This window comes from Triticum urartu, chromosome 7A, assembly GCF_056163025.1.
Source record: "Triticum urartu cultivar PI428250 chromosome 7A, HENAU_Tu73, whole genome shotgun sequence".
NCBI lineage: Eukaryota > Viridiplantae > Streptophyta > Magnoliopsida > Poales > Poaceae > Triticum > Triticum urartu.
The window spans coordinates 422,710,776-422,724,020 of record NC_141879.1 but is presented as its reverse complement, the minus strand read 5'-3'; the positions used below and the strand labels follow the sequence as shown (position 1 = coordinate 422,724,020).

General features: G+C 48.1%; 1 long non-coding RNA gene across 1 annotated transcript; it reads left to right on the top strand.

Moving 5' to 3' along the window:
• Positions 1–11,965: 11,965 nt before the first annotated feature.
• LOC125525797 (uncharacterized) lies at positions 11,966–12,999 on the top strand. The gene is made up of 3 exons (XR_007291422.2): positions 11,966–12,372; positions 12,464–12,525; positions 12,612–12,999. It is a non-coding gene; the product is annotated as an uncharacterized LOC125525797 (long non-coding RNA).
• The last annotated feature ends 246 nt before the right edge of the window (positions 13,000–13,245 follow it).

Below are 13,245 nucleotides of genomic sequence, written 5' to 3'. Positions count from 1 at the left end.
CACGGTGCAAGTCATGGCAAGGCAGGTATACACCCATTAAGAAGGCACGAAATACAAGCTAGACATGGCAAGAACAATGGGGTAGCATACACGGATCAACTACAACAACGCCGGCAAAATCGCAAACGAGTTGACGATCTGCCCAGATTCACCACGAAGCAAAAGTTGAGCTCGATTGAGTCAACCTAGAGCACTCCACATATGCAAACAAAGACATGGATGGATACAGAATAACAAAAATATCAAAACTCACTTACTGATCATCCTCAAAAGAGGCACGTATAACTAGGAAACAAGCTGGATATATAGCATCATGAACTAAAATATCCCAGACTTGGTGAAAATCACTAAGTCCCTGAAATCAGCAATCTCAGGTACCTCTCTTCGCAAGTTTGCACAAGACAACACACACATCCTAAAAATTCATGGGTGGCACCTCTGGAAATAAGACAAAATGCTTAACAATTCATCCCAAAGGGGCACAGGTATATAATGCACGAATTAAACATGGCAAAAATGACAAAAGTGCAAGATGAACTACCGGATCTGCAATTTAACTCACGAAGCCTCCTTCTAACAGTATTTTGGGCAACAAGATGACGTCAAACGCAAATGATGCAATGGAATAAAATGATGTACATGTCGAGGCGAAGATTTTGATATATCATATGCCCAAAACGGAGCTACGGATGCAGAGATACGGGGTCTCGAACAGGAGCATATGGAGTAAAAATTCTAGGGACTTAGCAAAAAAATCAACCTCCCAGATTAGATCAAGGGTTTTACTGTAGCTCTTCGCGACACTGTAGCAGATCGGCGCCGGACAAGGACGCCGGAGGAGAGGAGGGGCTCGCCTGCCGGTGGAGGGGCGGCCGGATCCGGCCCGGTCGCCGGCGGTGGAGGCGGTGGGCGGCTCGGCGGCGGAGTCCCGAGGCGGGGCCGGGCGAGGCGGCGGGCGGCGATGGCGGCGGTGGTGGCTCCGGCTACCGGAGCTACGGGCGGCGGCGGTCGGGCCACGGCCACCTCTGGCCCGGGAGGAGGAGGAAGGGGGCCGGCGCGCGGGCTAGGCGGGCCCGGCGGCGGCGATGTGGGCGCGGCCCACGTGGCGCGCGCGGACTGGACGGGAGGCGGCGGCGGCGGACGTTGTCCGGTCCGATCCGGACATGTCCGTCGGTGGCGGGGGGGGGGGGGGGTTGATCTGTTTTTTTTGGAGGAGGACGGGGAGGAATCTGAGATCCGAATGGGGGGGTGTATATATAGGCATAGAGGGAGCTAGGAGAGTCCAAATGAGGTGCGGTTTTCGCCCACGCGATCGTGATCGAACGCTCTAGGACATGGATCAGAGTTTGGTGGGTTTTGGGCCAAATTTGAGGGGTGTTGGGCTGCAACACACACGAGGCCTTTTCGGTCCCTCGGTTAACCGTAGGAGTATCAAACGAAGTCCAAATGATACGAAACTTGACAGGCGGTCTACCGGTAATAAACCAAGACCGCATGACAAGTCCCGGTCCAATCCGGAAATGTTTGAAACCCACACACAAAAGAAAGCTAGAAATGACCACCGGAGGAGAACGAAGCGCCGGAATGCAAAACGGACAACGGGGGAAATGCTCGAATGCATGAGATGAACACGTATGCAAATGCAATGCACATGATGACATGATATGAGATGCATGAAAACGAAAAACAACACACGGAGACAAAGACCCGAACCCGAGAAATAAATATAACTTAGCGCCGGAGACGGCAAGAGTTGGATACAAATATGGAAAGTATATCTGGGGCGTTACAACACTCCACCACTACGAAAAGATCTCGTCCCGAGATCTAGGACTGAAAGAACTCCGGGTACTCAGAACGGAGGTGATCCTCGCGTTCCCAGGTAGCTTCACGATCGGAATGGTGAGACCACTTGACTTTGAGAAATTTGATTGACTTGTTGCGAGTCTTGCGTTCAGTCTCTTCAAGAATAGCAACTGGGTGCTCACGATAGGAGAGATCTTCTTGGAGCTCAATGTCCTCGAAGTTGACAGTGCGGTCAGGATTCTTGAAGCACTTTCGGAGTTGGGAGACATGGAACACATCATGAACATTGGCAAAGTTTGAAGGAAGCTCGAGCTGATAGGCGAGGTCGCCTCTCTTGCTAGCAATCTTGAAAGGCCCGACATATCTGGGGGCAAGCTTCCCTTTGATACCGAAGCGACGAGTACCTTTCATAGGAGGGACGCGGAGGTAAACGTGATCTCCGATCTCGAAATCCAGATCACGGTGCTTACTGTCATAGTAGCTCTTTTGGCGGGATTGGGCTGCTTTGAGGTTATCACGAATGACCTTGCACATTTCTTCTACTTCTGTGATTAAGTCATTACCCAGCAGCTGACATTCACCGGTTTCAGACCAGTTGAGAGGGGTACGACACTTCCTGCCATGCAGAATTTCAAATGGGGCCTTGCCCGAACTTGCTTGAAAACTGTTGTTGTAGGAGAATTCAGCATAAGGAAGACAATCCTCCCACTTCATGCCGAAGGAGATCACACAAGCCCTGAGCATATCTTCAAGAATTTGGTTGACACGTTCGACTTGACCGCTTGTTTGAGGATGGAAAGCAGTGCTGAAACGGATGCTGGTGCCCATGGCCTTCTGAAAAGAATCCCAAAACTTGGAGGTAAAGATGCTGCCATGGTCTGAAGATATCACTTGAGGAATACCGTGCAGAGAGACAATGCGAGAGGTATAGAGTTCCGCCAATTGAGCTGCAGTGATCGACTCTTTGATAGGCAGAAAGTGAGACACTTTGGTGAGCTTGTCGATGACAACAAATATAGCATCATTGCCACGCTTGGACTTTGGAAACCCAGTCACGAAGTCCATTTCAATGTGGTCAAACTTCCATTCTGGAATGGCAAGAGGTTGGAGGAGACCAGCTGGCCTTTGGTGTTCTGCCTTCACTCTTCTGCAGACATCACATTCATTCACGAATTGAGCGATCTCGCGCTTCATTCGAGTCCACCAATAAGCTTGCTTAAGGTCCTGATACATCTTCGCGCTCCCAGGGTGGATGGAGAGAAGAGAATTGTGAGCCTCGTTCATGATCACTTTACGAAGTTCACCTTTGGGCACGATAATTCGATCCTCGAAGAAGAGAGTGTCCTTGTCATCCAGTCGGTAGCACTTGTACTTGGACTGACTCTTTGCAATACCAATCTTCACCTTTTTCACCATAGCATCAAGAAGCTGGGCTTGGCGAATCTGGTCTTCTAAGGTAGGAGAGACTTGGAGGTTGGCGAGGAAACCTTGAGGAACAACTTGTAGATTAAGCTTGCGGAAAGCTTCACAAAGCTCGGGTTGATAAGGCTTGAGAATCAGACTGTTGTAATATGCTTTTCTGCTCAAAGCGTCAGCAATCACATTAGCCTTGCCTGGAGTATACTCAATACTCGGATTGTACTCTTGAATCATTTCGACCCATCGAGTCTGCCTTAGGTTGAGATTAGGCTGAGTGAAGATGTACTTGAGACTCTTGTGATCAGTGAAAATGTCCACTTTTCTTCCCAATAGAAGATGTCTCCAAGTCAACAAAGCGTGCACAACTGCCGCCAACTCGAGATCATGAGTGGGGTAGTTCTTCTCATTAGGCTTCAACTGGCGAGAGGTATAAGCAACAACTTTCTTCTCTTGCATCAGTACAGCACCGAGACCTTGGAGAGAGGCATCACAAAAGACCTCGTACGGCTTGGTTTCATCAGGCGGAGTCAGAACTGGAGCAGTGATCAACTTCTCTTTCAAAGTGTTGAAAGCAATATCACACTCCGGAGACCAAACGTACTTGACGTGCTTCTGAAGAAGATTTGAGAGAGGCTTGGCGATCTTAGAAAAGTTTTCAACGAATCTTCTGCAATAGCTTGCGAGACCGAGGAAACTGCGGAGTTGCTTCACGTTCTGAGGAGGTTCCCAATTCACAATTGCGGATACCTTCTCGGGATTCATGGAAATGCCCTTGGCAGAGATGATATGACCAAGATAAAGAACCTCATAGAGCCAAAATTCACACTTGGAGAACTTGGCATAGAACTGATGTTCCCTGAGTTTATCGAGAACCAAACGCAAGTGCTTGGCATGATCTTCCTTGTTCTTCGAGAAAACCAGAATGTCATCGAGATAGACCAAAACGAAGTCATTGGTGTAGGCGTTGAAGATGAAATTCATCATGCGAGAGAACGTCGGAGGAGCGTTGGCGAGGCCAAAAGACATGACAGTGTATTCATATGAACCAAAGCTTGTTCTAAACGCCGTCTTGGGAATATCTTGCTCACGAATACGAATCTGATGATAACCCATACGGAGATCAAGCTTGGAGAATACTTGGGCACCCTTGAGTTGTTCGAACAGCTCGTTGATGTTGGGAAGTGGGTATTTGTTCTTGATGGTCTTCTTGTTCACTGGACGGTAATCAACACAAAGTCGACTCGCTCCATCCTTCTTCTTCACAAAAAGAACACCACAACCCCACGCAGAAGTACTAGGCCGGATGAGACCCAATATTTCTTGCTCATCGAGTTGTTTCTTCAACTCCTTCAACTCTTCGGGGCCGAGCTTGTAGGGACGTTTGCACACAGGTTCCGTACCGGGCTCAAGTTCAATAACAAATTCAACCGGCCGGTTTGGAGGCATCCCTGGGAGTTCTTCTGGAAAAACGTCTTGATACTCACAAACAACCGGAATCTGCGAAATAGCATCCAATTCACCCTTCTCATTGAGAGAAAACAACCGGATGGTATTATCCCGAGCAGCAAAGACAATGACATCCTCAGACGAATGAGTCAGTTGAATCTGCTTGGCTGCACAATCAAGATGTGCCTTGTGCTTAGAAAGCCAATCCATCCCGAGAATAAGATCAATATCCGAGTCACCGAGAACCGTTGGAGAAGATAGAAACTTGTAGTCACCCAAAGTGATAGAAACCTCCGGAGCAATGGAGTTAGCCTGCATGCGCTTACCGGGAGAGACAACTGCTAAAGGACTAGGCAAAATTTGCAAAGGCAACCCATGCTTAGATGAAAACGGTCTCGAGATGAAACAGTGCGATGCACCCGTGTCAAAAAGAACTTTTGCAGGAATATCGTTAACAGGAAGGTTACCCATGATCACATCTGACGAGTCCTCTGCCTGAGCTGCATTCATCAAGTTGACCTTGGCGGACTTGGGGTTATGCTTGACCACAGCTGTATTTGCCGATCTCACAGGAGGAGGAGGAGGAAGACGCCTCTGGTTGGTACACTTGTTGGCATAGTGGCCCTTCTGTTGGCACTTGTTGCACGTGACCTCTGAGAGCGGACGGTGATACGGAGCACTCGATCTTGGAGCTTGAGACGAAGTCTTGTTCTGAAAGCCTGGGTTGGGTGGGTGGGAAGAACCACTGCCAGCTTTGCTCTTCTGCTGATACGGCTGACGGAACGGAGGAGGAGGAGGAAGCCAAAGCTTCTGCTGCTTGGCCACTTGAGTAGAGGAAGAAGGAGTAACATCTCTGACGCGCTTCCTGGAAGCATCACACCTCAACTGAGCAGCCTCTTGCTTCAGTGCCATGTTGTAGAACTCATCGTGTCTCAAGGGCTCGAAGAGAACAAGAGCGAGCTGAATATCTTCTCTGAGACCACCCCTGAACTGATATATCATACTCTTCTCATCAGGCACGTCCTGCTTGGCAAAGCGGGCAAGTTTCTGGAACAATTTGTTGTAGTCATAGACAGACAAAGAGCCTTGCTTCAGATTGCGGAATTCCTCACGCTTGCTTTCAACCACGCTCTGCGGAATGTGATGAGCTCGGAAATCTCGACGGAAATCATCCCAAGTGATAACACGTTCACCTCTGGAATCCTTGTACTGCTGGAACCATTCTGCAGCTTGATCTTTGAGTTGGAAGGAAGCGAACTTCACAAAGTCCTCAGGCCTGACGTTGCTGGACTCGAAATGCTTACACAGATCCACAAGCCAATCGTAAGCATCAGTTGCCTCAACACAATTACTGAAAGTCTTTGGCCCGTTAGCAAGGAACTGGTTGAGTGTAGCAAAGTGACTCTGATTGCTGCCTTGATTCCCTTGACTGCCTTGATTGCGATCTTGGAGAATTTGCATGATCAGCTGAGTGTTTGCATTGGTTGCGGCCATCACAGCTTGCCATGCCTCTGGAGGAGGTGGAGGCGGTGGCGGATCAGGATTCGGAGTCGTGCGCGTTGGAGGAGCCATCCTGAAGAGGTTGACCACCATTAGCACATTGACAGATAAATATTGAAGCCGAATCCAATGGAATGAAAATTGCAACATATAGTCTTCACATCCGAACAAAATGAACGAGTGCATTCCTCTTCAAATGGTCACATATCCATAAATTGAGAAGCCACGACGAATCAGGTAGAAGGGGTACAACAACGAGGGATGGAATCAACATATGACGTCGAAGCAAAACGAATGCCACAACTCGAAATAAAACCAAGGGTTGGCTTGCGGAATAAGCCGGAACACACATATGATAGAAATTTCGTCCGAAGTTTTCGTGGTGGGACCTACACGGGCTCGATCGTACAGCACCATCATGTACAAGGCAGTGCACATGACCTACGAAGCGTCCCCGAGTTAGCATAGCCAAGGACTCTTTAAGACACAACGAGACCACTGTAAAATCGACCGTGAATAGACGAACCACTAGACGTCGAACCCCAATTTCATATCATACATCTGTGGGAAAGATATCCTAAGGCTACTTGAATTCCCACCTATGAAATTCCCGAACCTTTCCGGTTATGCAATCAGGTGTTGGGGATATAGGGGAAGCATAATATCTCACCCAAACTAGCAAATCCTACATCCAGCTGTATCCATCCTTCAACACATAACCAAGAAAACTTCGGAAACCCATCTATCTCAACCTTCGAAAAGCATCCGTTATACAAGTTATGGCGATAGTCCCGAACTCCCGCCCCAGTACTGGGTGGCGTCAAGGTTATCTCACCAATGAACTGCATAAAGGATATTTTCGATGTCGCGCACAAATCTCAAGTACACCAGAATTGCAACGATAAAATTGTGACGACAACACCTCGGAGCTCAACTCCCCGGGACACTGCCACAACCCCTAAAGACAGGAGGCACCAAGAACAATGTTCTCGTCACAAAACCATCGGAACAAATCCAAAATACTCGCGTGATCCTAAAATTTTTTTAGTGAAATTTGAGAAGAGAAGAGTCAAAACTCTACGTCAGGATGCCTTACCAGAGCGATGAGGAGACTGGGAAGTAAAAAGAATTCCTAACTCTCCGATATATAATTCCTAAGTGACTCAAAACATTTTTCTAGACACAACTCGGCTTCTAAAAACGATCAAGCAATGGGGGCTCCTAAGGTCGGGGAAGGCTCTGATACCAACTTGTAACGCCCTCGATGCGGCTATATCTCCCACGTGTCGAGGCACGACTTAGAGGCATAACCGCATTGAAAGTAATGTCGCAAGTCGGGAAATCATTACACATCCCATGTACATAAATAATATAAAGGGGAGAAACGTAGTTGGCTTACACTCGCCACGTCACATCAAAGTACATAAATAACATCCATCATGCAAATCACTCATGTCCCGACTACGGTGCCAAAATAGAAAAGACCCCCAACATGAGACAAGGCCCTGAATCGATAACCCCAACTAGGAACCACTACTGATCATCCGGAAAAGACACGTAGTATCACTGAGAGTCCTCGTCGAACTCCCACTTGAGCTCGTAATCGTCAACTGGAGCAGAAACGCCTGGACCTGCATCTGGAGTTGTACTATCTGTGAGCCACAGGGACTCAGCAATCTCACACCCACGCGATCAAGACTATTTAAGCTTATAGGACAGGTACGACAATATAAGTGGAGCTGCAGCAAGCGACTAGCATTTATGGTGGCTAACTTATACGCAAATGAGAGCGAGAAGAGAAGGCGAAGCACGAGCGAGAAGCTAAAGGAACATCCTGCGCAAGCATAACTCCAACACCGTGTCCACTTCCCGGACTCTGCCGAGAAGAGGCCATCACGGTAACACACACGGTTGATTTATTTTAATTAAGTTTAGTTAAAGTTATCTACAACCGGACATTAACAAATTCCCATCTGCCCATAACCGCGGGCACGGCTTTCGAAAGTTCAATCCCTGCAGGGGAGTCCCAACTTAGCCCATGACAAGCTCTCACGGTCAACGAAGGAATAGACCTCCTCCCAAGACGTTCCGATCAGACTCGGTATCTCGGTAACTCGAGAAACTTCGACAGGTTAAAACAAGACCAGCAACACCGCCCGAATGTGCCGACAAATCCCGATAGGAGCTACACATATCTCTTTCTCAGGGCACACTCAGATTGTCTTATTTACGGGTAGGCCAGCCCAGAGTTGCCCCTGGTGGCCACCGGTAGCTGACAGGTGGACCAACACTCAGAGAAGCACTGGCCCGGGGGGGTTAAAATAAGATGACCCTTGAGTCTGCAGAACCCAAGGGAAAGAAAAGGCTAGGTGGAAAATGGTAAAACCAAGGTTGGGCATTGCTGGAAAAGCTTTAATCAAGGCGAAATATCAAGGGGTTCCCATTATAACCCAACCGCGTAAGGAACGCATAATCCGGGAACATAACACCGATATGACGTAAACTAGGGCGGCAAGAGTGGAACAAAACACTAGGCGAGAGGCCGAGCCTTCCACCCTTTACCAAGTATATAGATGCATTAAGATAACATAGCAATATAATGATATCCCAACAAGTGAATAAATGTTCCAACGAGGAACGGCCTCCAATCTTCACCTGCAACTATCAACGCTATAAGAGGGGCTGAGCAAAGCGGTAACATAGCCAAACAACGGTTTGCTAGGACAAGGTGGGTTAAAGGTTCAACATGGCAATTGGGAGGCTGACAAGCAAAAGGTAGGCATCGTAGCATTGGCATAGCAAGAGCGAGCAAACTAGCATAGCAAAGATAGTAGTGATTTCGAGGGTATGATCATCTTGCCTGCATAGTTGTCAGAGTTGACTGGATCCTCACAAGCAAACTCAATGGGATCCTCGGTAGCAAACTCGTCTCCCGGATCTACCCAAACAAGACAAAAAAGCAACAAGGATACAATCAACCACGTGCAAGACCAAGCAATATGATGAAATGATGATATGCTATGCGGGATGCGATGTGGGATACAAAATGCAAGATATAACAGGAAATACATGAACCTGGCCTCAACTTGGAATTCCAAGGGTGCCACTGGATAGAGGGGATGAAATCTCTTGAAAATGATATAAAGATCATTGGAATCGGAGTTACGGTTTGGAAATGGCAAGCGTTTTAAGATATGACACCGGTCTGCGATTTTCAGCAAGTAGGCATCTAAATGCAACGAAATGAACATGCTACAGCCACCAAACATGAAAAAAAATGCATGGAAGTGATGTACACAAGATGGTTAACAAAACACTAGCACTGAGCTATAGGCAAATTCATCCATTAAGAGGTTCAAACAAGCATGGCAAAAATGAATATGCAAAACAGATTCCAGACTTAGTGAAATTGACACTAGCCTGAAATTTCAGATCACGAAGCCCTCTTCGGAGCAGCAAAACAGCATGATACATGACCTGAACATGACAAGTAAGAACATGGCATGGAGTTACTCAACTAGCTTAACAAAAGACCCAAAGTGACCTGGGGCCAAAAGGGTTCACAAAATACTCTACCGAGCTCACGAACATAGCTCGAATACAATCAGTTTTCAGACTTAGTGAAAACTGAGACATGCTGAAATATAACTCACGAAGGCATGTAAACGAGCTCGATGCACTCACCACGCTGCAAGTCATGGCAAGGCAGGAATACAACCATTAAGAAGGCACAAAATAAAAGGTAGACATGGCAAGAACAATGGCATAGCATACACGGATCAACTACAACAACGCCGGCAAAATCGCAAACGAGTTGACGATCTGCCCAGATTCACCATGAAGCAAAAGTTGAGCTCGATTGAGGCAACCTAGAGCACTCCACATATGCAAACAAAGACATGGATGGATAGAGCATAACAAAAATATCAAAACTCCCTTACTGATCATCCTCAAAAGAGGCACGTATCACTAGGAAACAAGCTGGATATATAGCATCATGAACTAAAATATCCCAGACTTGGTGAAAATCACTAAGTCCCTGAAATCAGCAATCTCAGGTACCTCTCTTCGCAAGCTTGCACAAGACAACACACACATCCTAAAAATGCATGGGTGGCACCTCTGGAAATAAGACAAAATGCTTAACAATTCATCCCAAAGGGGCACAGGTATATAATGCACGAATTAAACATGGCAAAAATGACAAAAGTGCAAGATGAACTAATGGATCTGCAATTTAACTCACGAAGCCTCCTTCTAATAGTATTTTGGGCAACAAGATGACCTCAAATGCAAATGATGCAATTGAATGAAATGATGTACATGTCGAGGCGAAGATTTTGATATATCATATGCCCAAAACGGAACTACGGATGCAGAGATACGGGGTCTCGAACAGGAGCATATGGAGTAAAAATTCTAGGGACTTAGCAAAAAAATCAACCTCCCAGATTAGATCTAGGGTTTTACTGTAGCTCTTCGCGACACTGTAGCAGATCGGCGCCGGAGAAGGACGCCGGAGGAGAGGAGGGGCTCGCCGGCCGGTGGAGGGGCGGCCGGATCCGGCCCGGTCGCCGGCGGTGGAGGCGGCGGGCGGCTCGGCGGCGGAGTCCCGAGGCGGGGCCGGGCGAGGCGGCGGGCGGCTCGGCGGCGGAGTCCCGAGGCGGGGCCGGGCGAGGCGGCGGGCGGCGATGGCGGCGGTGGTGGCTCCGGCCACCGGAGCTACGGGCGGCGGCGGTCGGGCCACGGCCACCTCTGGCCCGGGAGGAGGAGGAAGGGGCCGGCGCGCGGGCTAGGCGGCGGCGATGTGGGCGCGGCCCACGTGGCGCGCGCGGATTGGACGGGAGGCGGTGGCGGCGGACGTTGTCCGGTCCGATCCGGACACGTCCGTCGGTGGCGGGGGGGGGGGGGGGGGTTGATCTGTTTTTTTTTGGAGGAGGACGGGGAGGAATCTGAGATCCGAATGGGGGGGGTGTATATATAGGCATAGAGGGAGCTAGGAGAGTCCAAATGAGGTGCGGTTTTTGCCCACGCGATCGTGATCGAATGCTCTAGGACATGGATCAGAGTTTGGTGGGTTTTGGGCCAAATTTGAGGGGTGTTGGGCTGCAACACACACGAGGCCTTTTCGGTCCCTCAGTTAACCGTAGGAGTATCAAACGAAGTCCAAATGATACGAAACTTGACAGGCGGTCTACCGGTAATAAACCAAGACCGCATGACAAGTCTCGGTCCAATCCGGAAATGTTTGAAACCCACACACAAAAGAAAGCTAGAAATGACCACCGGAGGAGAACGAAGCGCCGGAATGCAAAACGGACAACGGGGGAAATGCTCGAATGCATGAGATGAACACGTATGCAAATGCAATGCACATGATGACATGATATGAGATGCATGAAAACGAAAAACAACACACGGAGACAAAGACCCGAACCCGAGAAATAAATATAACTTAGCGCCGGAGACGGCAAGAGTTGGATACAAATATGGAAAGTATATCTGGGGCGTTACACATGTCTCAGGGCTTATTTGTGATTATGTAGGCTCCTTGGATTTTTAGCTTCTTTTATGGACATTTATCAGCGTAATGACCTAAATCCTTGCACGTGAAACATGTGATATTTCTCAGGTCCTTTTCTGTAGAAATTGGATTGTTCTGGGGATGCCTTCATTTTCTCTTCCTGGATTTCCACTACACCACGACACTACAATAGCGACATGCATCTGTTGGCATAAGTGCACATTAGCGACACGTTGTCTGTCCAAAACAACACCGACACATCAATTGTCAAAGTTTTGGCTAAGCCCATCTTATCTCTTTCTCTGCCCGGCCACTCCTTCTCTCTCTCCCACGCCACACACTCTCCCACCTAAACCTAAATCTAGGTCACCTGCCGCCGCCTGACTTGCCGGCCGATTTGCTCGTGTTGTTGCCGCATCTCCCACCACCAGCTGCGCCTCCCAAAGCCTCCTTCTAGCATGTGCTGCTTTCCCATGTTCCAACACCAAGGTGACGCCTCAACAGAAGCCATGGGAGGAGAAAAGGGAGGGAGATCCTCCGTGATCGAAGCAGGCCAGACGGCGACCATGGCACACCCAGATCGTCCAGCGCCGTTGACGTCGAGCTCCTCCGCTCCCAGTGCCAGATCCGCCTCAGCCTCCATCTCCACAACCATGCACCTACAGCCACCATGGAAGGTCTCCTCCCCGCCCCTATCTCCCCCGGACTGTTGGTTAGTCTTGTTTTGGCTGCTCGCCTCCCTGATGTGGTTTCCTCACGCGCGTGTAGGTGCTCTGTGTGCTTGCTTCTTCCCTTCCTAGGACGCCGCTGCTCCGACGCCATGGACAATTGTAAGAATTTATCCTCTCTCCCCATCTTCTCGTCTCCTTCCTCCGGACTGTATTTGCTTAATGCACCACAGTAATTATTTCTTCAGAGAGGAGAAGAGGACATGTCTTGGAACCCAAATTTCCTTCATGAACAAATGAAGCACAATCCTTTGCAGTAGCTGAAGTTTCAGACTGAATACATTACATTGTAGCACCTGAAGTTTCATATTGAATATATTATGTTGGCCACCTGTATTTGGAAAATTTACCTGATGTAGCATGTACATTTAGTTTCCTAGAAGGCCATTGCACTTGTCATTAATTAGCAACTCACATTCCAAAAGTGCTGGTGGAAAATTATGAAATTAGTAGTGCAGTTTGCATCTTTGTAACAGAACATGTTATAAGATCAATATTAACCATAAAAATTGTATTCTCTATGTAGTGTATGGGAATTTTTAAGTGATTATGTGAATATACTTTTTCTTCGGTTGTGCATCAGATTTCACAATCATTATTTATTTATTTTAGAGACGGGAAAATGCAGAGAGAGATTATGGGGTGTGGTGGCCATTAGTTGCTTCCGCTATATGTTGACCTACTTGCCTTTCCTTTCACTATACATGCAGCCAAAATTTGTGGGGGGTGTTATATAGGCTAGCAACTGATTATATTGTAGACCATCTGCTCGCAGCTTTTCTAGGATTGTTTTTATTGCCTCAGGGTCCATATGAAACATAT